Below are 10098 nucleotides of genomic sequence, written 5' to 3' on the forward strand. Positions count from 1 at the left end.
CAAAGAGGTAGGTTTTAAGGAAAAAGGAGAGGTTTAGGGAGAGAACGAGAGCTTAGGGTCCAGGCAGCTGAAGGCACGGCCACTAATGGTGGAGTGATGAAAATCAGGGATGCTCCCTGCTGTGTTAAAAGGCATTCTTCGGAGGTTGGCATTTTAGGGCAGTAGAAGGAGCTTTGCTCTTCATCTAATCTGTACTACCTGTGACTTTGATACATGAGCTGTTAGGTGCAATAACTGGGAAAGTATTTCTTTTCCCAACACTGAATCTTCACGTTGTTGAGCAAAAGTTCCTCCAAAATACATCTGTTTCATTAAACACAACATACTTTAGCCAGACATGTTCACTGTGCTGCATCTGGCACAGCTACTACATAAAACAAAACTTTATGGCCCAATAATCCTGTTTTGGGAACAGCCTCAGTGTCATCTTCCTGCTTCTAATCATGAAACAGTTGTTTAGTCAGAATTATTTGAAGAACACATTCAGGATTAATCATCAGATCAATCTAACAAGTTTAAAAAAAAACCCATCTGTTTCCGTACTAACTGAGATCTCCCAGGTGTTTAATTTCAAAGGTCTGTGATGTTCAGCAACTTATTTATTAAAAAAAACCCTTCCCACCAGAGCTAAACAAACTGATCAAGGATCAAGTCTCACTGATGAACAGAATTTAATATGCAAGAAGTTACACAAGAATTTTTTTTTAAGACTTGCATTTATATAGCAACTTTCACAACCTCAGGACATCCCAAAGTGCTTTACAGCCAATTAAGTACTTTTGAAGCATAGTCACTGTTGTAATGTTGGAAACAAAGCAGCCAATGTACGCATAGCAAGCGCCCACAATCAGCAATAAGATAACGACGAGATAGTCTTTTAGTTGAGGGATAAATAATTGGCCAGGACATTAGCACTTCGAATAATGCCATGAGATCTTTTACATCCACCTGAGAGGGTAGACGGGGCCTCGATTTAACATCTCATCCGACTGATAGCACCTCCAGCAGTGCAGCACTCCCTCAGTACTGCACTGCGAGTGGTCAGCCTAGATTATGTGCTCGAGTCTCTGGAGTGGGGCTTGAACCCATGACCTTCTGACTGAAGTGAGCGTGCTACCACTGAGCCACAGCTGCCTGAATGACGCATACAGGGCGGTTGAATGAGCCACTGATCCAGCATCAATCACAGCATGTCAACAGGTGGGAGGTGTTTAACCATTAAACCCCACTTACATGAGGAATGTTTGTCGGATGGCCTTTGAAATGGTTTGTCTCGAAATTCTTAAGATAACCAGTATTTCCCAAAAAGTAGGACTACGTAACCTTGCTGACTTGGAATAATTCACAAGTTATAAGAGGCTTGTTGTAGCAAACCAGCACACATTCCTCATTGTACTGTGGTTCACGATTTTAAGGCACATTACTGTAGGAGAGATAGGGGTCCCACTTCACAGACACTAAGGTTAAAATGCAAGTCCAGAGTTACAGCCTGACTGTGCAGTGAGGTTGAGACTGGAGGAGATAGCCTAACTGGTCAGACACAAGGAGTGCAAATCCAGTGCAGCGTCATATTGGATGTAGAAACTTCACTGGAAGACTTTTTAAACCCACCTGCAATTAATTTGTTTAGACAATGCCATAGTCATCATTCACAGTCTAAAAATCTAACTACTAGGAGAGAAACTCTACATGTGTATGGAGGTAATACGACAACAACTTGCATTTAGTTAAACATCCCAAGGTGCTTCACAGGAGCGTTAATCCGACAAAATTTGACACCGAGCCACAGAGATATTAGCATAGGTGACCAAAAGCTTGGTCATTGAAGTAGGTTGTAAAAAAACGACTTAAAAAGGAAGAGAGGTTTAGGGATGGAATTCAGGTAGCTGAAGGCACAGCAGCAATGATGGGGCGTTGGAAATCAGGGATGCGCAAACGGCCAGAATTGGAGGAGTGCAGAGATGGTGGAGGGTTGTAGGACTGGAGGAGGCTACAGAGACAGGAAGGGGGCGAGGCCACGGGAGAATTTGTCCACAAGGATGAGAATTTTAAAAAAGGCATTGCTAGACCAGGAGCCAATGTAGGTCAGAGCACAGAGGTGATGGGTGAACAGGATTTGAAGCGAGTTTGGAGACGGGTAGCAAAGTTTTAGATGAGCTCAAGTTTAGGGAGGTTGGTTGATGGGTGGCTGGCCAGGAGAGCATTGGAATAGTTGAGTTTTGAGGTAACAAAGGCATGCAGAACTGAAGTTTCAGCCAGATAATCTGTTCTTTTTAGGTGCTGGTTGAGGGATAACTATTGGCCAGGACACCTGGGAGAATCCCCCTGCTCCATCTTCAAAATAGTGCCATGGGATCTTTTACATCCACTCAAGAGGGCAGATGGGGCTTTGGTTTGACATCTTATCCGACAGTGCAGCCTGGATTTTGTGCTCAAATCTCTGGGTTGAGACTTGAGCCCATATCCTTCTGACTCAGAAGTGAGTGCTACATGCCAAATCACAGTTGACAAACTATTGTAAACAGACTCTCCAAACCTGGACTAGCCAGAAATTACCCAAGAGTCTTGGACGCCAGTCACATACGTTATCCAATTAATAATTACATTTTAACTTTGGCAGAATGTTTATTCTCAAACATTCCACGCTAAATATTGCAAAGTACAAAACAAGTAGATGGTTTGATGCGAGGGCGAAGTGGTACAAATAAATAACATCATTTCACAAGTTGTGGTAGATGTTACTCTAGGTCAAATACCATATGTCCTTTTTCAGACAAGATTGGATCATAAACCAAATAAAAAGTTTTTGTAATTAACATCTGCAGCCAATGCCCCTAACCATATTTTACCTTTAATCTCCCCCTCCCACACACAAACCACCATAAAGCACCCAGACTGTTTACTAGAGATTACACGTTTGACCGTAATTATCCAGTACAATTGGTTCACAGTCTCCCATCTGCAAGGGAGTAAGAAAATTAAAATTATATAGACTATACAGGCCATTTGGCCCAACAGGTTCATACTCCCTTCCCACTTCATCGAACTCCATCAACAGGTCCATCTAGTCCTTTCTTCCTCATGTGTTTATCTAGCTTCCCCTTAAATGCATCTGTTATTCACCTCAATAACTCTTTGTGGTAGTGAGTTCCACATTCTAACCACTCTCTGGGTAAAGAGGTTTCTCCTGAATTCTCTATTGGATTTATTTCTGACGAGCTTATATTATGGCCCCTAGATCTGGTCTCCCCCACATCTACCCGATCAAACTCTTTAATAATCTTAAAGACCTATGGTTCCCATTCGAACCCAAACTCCTTTCAACCTGGTATCAACTGGAGTCTTCACTTTCAACACTAAAACTACCTTAAAGTTTTCAGTCGCTACACTAACTTTTCTGACTCAGAAGCCTATTCATTGATTTATAAATCGCCAGTGGATGAGAGCCCAGTACCTGGAAGATTGATCTTTAAAACAAAAAAAAGGAAACTCACTAAGTTGGAAAAACTACAAACTTATACAGTGAACGAAGTTTATCTCTTACTCCAGACCCTCATTTTCAGATCAGGGACCACTCCAATATAAAATCATTAATTGCAACATTAACTTTAATTAGCAGGAGTTATTAATGGTGCTGTTTTACCTCTTGTGTTGGTCCAACTTCAAACCAGTGTAAATACACCCGACTCCATCGTCTGAATGGATTTGAAGGAATCCGTCACTGCAGCAGCCAGTCCCGTCTGGAGGGAGTTTAAAGGCAAAGTCCAACCAATGCAACCACCCCACTCGTTAGATAAGTGATAGGAGGAGGAGGGCACTTTAAATTGCTGTGCAAGTTTGCCCAGGTACACAAGTTGTAGCAGCGGATCAATGTGCACCTTTTTACATAATCTAACCCCCCTCACTTCTTATAAAAGGGGAGGCTTAAAACACACAAAAAAATGTGCACCTTTCTGTTTTGTGCCTATTCACTACACTAATCAGCCTGGCTTGTAGAAGCACAGACATTTCTCGGGTGGTTGCGCCCGCCCGCTGTATTTTATCAAATATCTTAAGCTTCCTGGTGCAATTTGTACCAGACTTGGGGAGAGAAGAAGAGGAGGAGGAGAGGAGAGGGAAAAAGTTCATGAGCTTTAAGAAAAAAAAACTAGTCTTACCTGCAACCCTGTTCTTTAAAACTCTCCTATTTAATTATTTCCTTTGTTGGTGAAAGAGGGTTGAAGTTAATCTCTCTCACACACAATGTTAAACAAAAGGCACAGTTTTTTTTAAATGTTCCAGTTGGTTGAAATCCTGACTCCCTTTAAACCTTCCAATGCCGTGTTCCCAATTAAATGCGTTTGTTGTCACTTTGAGTTTAAAAACTGCAAATGTAACTGAATGCAGTTAACTTTTATGACTCTGTGGTAAGGTTCCCACTGCAAGTGTGGACAGGTTTGAAGTGCCCGGCCCTGTGTTTACTAATATACTGTCAACTTGCACTAATTTTGGTTTAAAAATCTCCCTGGTTTTGGCTTATCTTATTTTCAGCTCTGGCTGCCTGGCCCCTCTTCCTCAGTCTTGTCCGTGCCCGGATGGCCCTGGAGAGATGTGGTACGCTCGAGGCCTTCTGTGACCAGTGGGCACCGTAGGGTCTAAAAGTGTCTTATCGACACTAGCAATAATAGTCTAATTTAATGGGTGAGGTTACTTTTGGTTTTGTTGATTTATTTGAAGCATCTTAATGGGACCACACCTTAGACTACTGCATTTGTGATGCTGACTCCTCTCTGGTAATACTGGGGCAAGTCAGTGCCACCCCTGTTGGTTCAATTAAAATAAGCCAGACCAAACAACAGCTAAATCCAGGTATGTAGTCTTTTTGATTCCTGTAGGGCCACACCCAGAGAATTTAGAGCCAAAGCTTGAGCACTCCAGGTGTGCTCATGGGTTACTGCTGGATTTTAATCACCAAAACCATGCAGTATACTGGCACAGTGCACTGGAAAGCCACCCACCACTGGAAGGACCACCCTGCCCATTGGGGTATTGGGTTCCAGCGTTACCTTTGGGAAGGATGTTGGCCCCCACCTTGTGATAGGTTTACCCTTCCAGGTCCTGTCAATCACCTGGCCTGGCTTGTAATTTATCAACCTAGCCTTAGAATGCCACCAAGATCAGGTCTTGGATCACCAAGTCTGTGGCAGGATTCAGTTGGTTCCAATCTCCAACTTGATGCCAAAGAGACCTGTTTACCCCCTTCCCAAAGTGTAAACTATCACTTGGGTTGTGACTCTTTCTAATTGGGTTCAGGTAACCATTCAAGGCAATGTCTTAATGGACAGAGTGGCCCCAAGGCACTCCACAAAGGAGAAACAGACACCAAGCAACATTAGGAGGGAAGGTTGGAAGAATGAGCCTTTCAAAAGTTGGAAGAGAAGTGACAAGGCAGAGGGGTCCAACGAGGGAGTCCCACTGAGTAGGGCTGAGAGAGACCTGAGTGATTAACTATTAATACAATTATGAGGCTGCTTCCCTCTTATCCTGGTCAGTGAGTGTTGTGATGGCAGCATGATCCTACAATGACAGCTGGTTCTGTTGTCAAACAGATAGTTCCCCAGCCTAAGGGAGACAGCGCAGACCCTCGTCACAGGGAGACAACACAGACCCCGGTCAAAGGGAGACAGCTCAAGGTCAAAGGGGGCAGGGTGAAATTGGTCTCTGCTGATAACTGTGATTTCAAAACAATTACGAATTAAACATGAAGTACAAAGAGTGCCCTTGATGGTTTACCTGATAAAGGCAGCGTGTAACTGAGCCACACAGACCAGGAAGCTCTCGGGTTTCTGTGCTGCATTAGCTAATCTCGGCCGGATTGCAGTAAGTGAGTTACAGCTGGCCTTAGAGCTGCTGGGCTTCGGAGAGCTAAATCAGTGCACCTAATTGTGACTACTATCCAGTGACCCCTGCTGGATAGTGGGTGGGTGGGTGGGTAAGGGCTAATCTGCGATGTCTCTTGTAGTTGAATTATCAGTCAACACTCACTGTTTAGACTTGTAGACGATATTTGGTTATTTGGGCAAGGGGTCAGAGGGCTGGCACTTTCCGTGGAATTGTACCTTAGCATAAGTCAGTGTCTCGGGCGGTGGGGGAGAGGGGAAAAAGATTGGAGAGGCCAAAATAATGTCTGTGAAGTGTCACATTGCTTCATTCAGATATTGTGTGTGTGTGTGGCCTACAGTTCAGTCCTGGCCCTCAGTATACGGGTGAATGCTGTAGTAAATGGGGCAGAGGTTGGGGTAAGGCACATTATTGGGACACAGTACAGAAAACTTGTACCTGAGCTGCACTAGGTTGAACCTGGGAGTATCTGGTGCTGAGAATCGAATGAAAAATATTCCATTCGCCATTGCTAGCGTCTGTTTGTGAATTAAAAGTTCACTATAAACATACATTTTTTTTTATAGAAGACATATTTCGTGATATTTTACCCAGTGGTTTTAATAATATTAACGGTAATTTTGGGGTCTGTGTCCCACCATCTGCGTTCAGTGGTTTTGATTGTGTGGCTTGACCGCTGCCTTGTTTCCACGAGAGCCTCTAGGTGGCACTGTTGGTGCTGTGACATCTGGAGGTCACAGTTCAAAGTTGGTCTCTAGGGAATTAGCAGTGGCGACAAATGACCGATCTGAGCTGCTGAGTCCTCGTTCTTGAAGCAACAAGTTATTCAACGTGTTTCAGTTACACCAGTCAGAATACACTGACCTCCCACTGGGGAAGGTGCAGTTTCCTTTTACATGTCAGTGCACTGATTCGCACTACGTGGTGGGACTTTAGCCCATTTTCCCCAAATGGAAAGCTCCAAAGTTTGAGCCATGTTATCAGACAGGAGATTGAAGGCTCCAACACGCATTGTTAAAACAAAGCTATTGCTAGTATTATGAGGGGAGATAATTTTTTTTACGCAGTGAGTTGCTATGATCTGGAATGCGCTGCCCGAAAGGGTAGAGGAAGCAGATTCGATAGTAACTTTCGAAAGGGAATTGGATAAATACTTGAAAAGGGGAAAAAAATGAACGGCTATGGGGAGAGAGCAGGGGGAGAGTGGAACTAATTGGATAGCTCTTTCAAAGAGCCAACAGAGGCACGATGGGCTGAATGGCCTTTTAAAAAAATTCGTTCATGGGATGTGGGCGTCGCTGGCGAGGCCGGCATTTATTGCCCATCCCTAATTGCCCTTGAGAAGGTGGTGGTGAGCCGCCTTCTTGAACCGCTGCAGTCCGTGTGGTGAAGGTTCTCCCACAGTGCTGTTAGGTAGGGAGTTCCAGGATTTTGACCCAGCAACGATGAAGGAACGGCGATATATTTCCAAGTCAGGATGGAGTGTGACTTGGAAGGGAATGTGCAGGTGCTGTTGTCCCCATGTGTCTACTGCCCTTGTCCTTCTAGGTGGTAGAGGTCGCGGGTTTGGGAGGTGTTGTCGAAGAAGCCTTGGCGAGTTGCTGCAGTGCATCCTGTGGATGGTACACACTGCAGCCACTGTGCGCTGGTGGTGAAGGGAGTGAATGTTTAGGGTGGTGGATGGGGTGCCAATCAAGCGGGCTGCTTTGTCCTGGATGGCGTCAAGCTTCTTGAGTGTTGTTGGAGCTGCACTCATCCAGGCAAGTGGAGAGTATTCCATCACACTCCTGACTTGTGCCTTGTAGATGGTGGAAAGGCTTTGGGGAGTCAGGAGGTGAGTCACTCACCACAGAATACCCAGCCCCTGACCTGCTCTTGTAGGCACAGTATTTATGTGACTGGTCCTGTTAAGTTTCTGGTCAATGGTGACCCCCAGGATGTTGATGGTGGGGGATTGGGCAAAGATAATGCCGTTGAATGCTAAGGGGAGGCGGTTAGACTCTCTTTTGTTTTTGATTGTCATTGCCTGGCACTTGTTTGGCATGAATGTTACTTGCCACTTATGAGCCCAAGCCTGGATGTTGTCCAGGTCTTGCTGCATGCGGGCATAGACTGCTTCATTATCCGAGGGATTACGAATGGAACTGAACACTGTGCAATCATCAGCAAACATCCTCATTTCTGACTTTATGATGGAGGGAAGATCATTGATGAAGCAGCTGAAGATGGTTGGGCCTAGGACACTGCCCTGAGGAACTCCTGCAGCAATGTCCTGGGGCTGAGGTGATTGGCCTCCAACAACCACTACCATCTTCCTTTGTGCTAGGTATGACTCCAACCAGTGGAGAGTTTTCCCCCTGATTCCCATTGACTTCAATTTTACCAGGGCTCCTTGGTGCCACACTCGGTCAAATGCTGCCTTAATGTCAAGGGCAGTCACTCTCACCTCACCTCTGGAATTTAACTCTTTTGTCCATGTTGGGACCAAGGCTGTAATGAGGTCTGGAGCCGAGTGCTCCTGGCGGAACTCAAGCTGAGCATTGGTGAGCAGGTTATTGGTGAGTAAGTGCCGCTTGATAGCACTGTCGACGACACCTTCCATCACTTTGCTGATGATTGAGAGTAGACCGATGGGGCTATAAGAGTCTGTGATTTTAAGACCATCAAATGGCGATCAGTGACTGGGCCGGTTTTTAAAACAAACCCAGTCCGATGGTAGCCCTGATTCATTTAGACTTTCGTCACAGGACTGGGAAATACTCAGTAAATCTTTTCCTCCTCTCCTAGCCTAGAGGTCTGAGGCTGACAGTAGTGTCAGTAACTGCTCCCTGTGTACGGTTAGAGCTGCTTTAATATTTGTGCAAAGACCTGTGCTTGTGGTCAGACCTAGTTCCTGCTGCTTGGGCCTTATCGTAGCCGGCCAGCTGCAACCTGTAGGTGGCTATGAAGTCGTCTTTTACTGGGCCTTAGTTGCAGCTGGTTGCACAAGGTGAGGGAGCAGCGTCACCAACAGAATCTTCGAGCAATACGAAAGCTCTGTGCTCGCTGGCCTACATTGGCTCCCGGTCCGGCAAGCCACGATTTTAAAATTCTCATCCTTGTTTTCCAATCCCTCCATGGCCTCGCCCCTCCCTATCCCTGTAACCTCCTCCAGCCCTACAACCCTCTGAGATCTCTGCGCTCCTCCAATTCTTGCCTCTTGAGCATCCCCCGATTTTAATCGCTCCACCATTGGCGGCCGTGCCTTCATCTGCCTCGGCCCTAAGCTCGGGAATTCCTTCCCTAAACCTCACACCTCTCTACCCCTCTCTCTCTCTCTCTCTCCTCCTTAAAACCTACCTCTTTGACCAAGCTTTTGTCCACCTGTCCTAATATCTCCTTATGGGGCTCGACGCCACATTTAGTCTGATTACGCTCCTGGCTGAAGAGCCTTGGGGACATTTTCCTACGTTAAAGGCGCTATATAAATGCAAGTTGTTGTTGTTAGCCAACTCGGGATCAGACCCAGAACTTGCTGCATTGATTGTTTTTTTAAGCGAAAGACTTAAAAAAAAAATATATAAATGGGAACACTTGAGGTAAAATCACTCGGTAAATTTTAAGAGTATAACACTGAGCATAGGGTTATTGAATTGTTAACTCCATGCAACATGTTTTTCTAGATCAGTTTACCTGAGTTGCTTTGAGGTGCTGTGCCTTAAGCTTTTTTTTTGGCAGGTAAAGGAGACGGCCTTTGTCTAACTCATCACCTTGGTTATTATAAGGCATATACACCATTGACTTTGAAGTGCACTCTGTTTGTTTGATGCAGCGCTTTGATTGGTGGTTGGTTGCTGCCTAGATTCTCGACAACAAACTGCACAGATTGTGTGCACCTTGTTCCCAAAAACCAAAAGTGATGAGGGAACAAGGGCCGTTCTTGCATTTCAGCACAGAGTACCTGTTCATTATCTCATTAGAAACTGAGCCTTAAGGTACCCGCAGTGTGTTCTCGGCCCAGGTAATGTGACGCTGTCTGCTTTGTGAATTCTCCTGTTGCTGTACTTTTAAACAATGGAAGAAGTGACAACTATTGAAAATCCATGACCTGGGAAGATTACCCCTTTACGTCACTCAAATCCAGTGGAGTTTAACACTCTTTCTTGCTTTTTGTTGCAGGTAGCACTTTCATCCGGCGATAGCTCTTTGGAGAGGGGCAAACGACTCCCCCGCAAAGAT

General features: G+C 45.1%; 1 protein-coding gene across 1 annotated transcript in view; it reads right to left on the reverse strand.

Annotated features, from left to right (window-relative positions):
* stra6 (signaling receptor and transporter of retinol STRA6) overlaps positions 1-3964 on the reverse strand; it is a 39478-nt gene extending 35514 nt beyond the window's left edge. Inside the window, exon 1 of the mRNA XM_067973540.1 lies at positions 3644-3964. The gene's annotated coding sequence lies outside the window, so the exon portion shown is untranslated. The remainder of the gene's footprint in view (positions 1-3643) is intronic.
* Positions 3965-10098: the final 6134 nt, after the last annotated feature.

Source organism: Heptranchias perlo, chromosome 38 (assembly GCF_035084215.1).
Source record: "Heptranchias perlo isolate sHepPer1 chromosome 38, sHepPer1.hap1, whole genome shotgun sequence".
NCBI classification, from domain to species: domain Eukaryota; kingdom Metazoa; phylum Chordata; class Chondrichthyes; order Hexanchiformes; family Hexanchidae; genus Heptranchias; species Heptranchias perlo.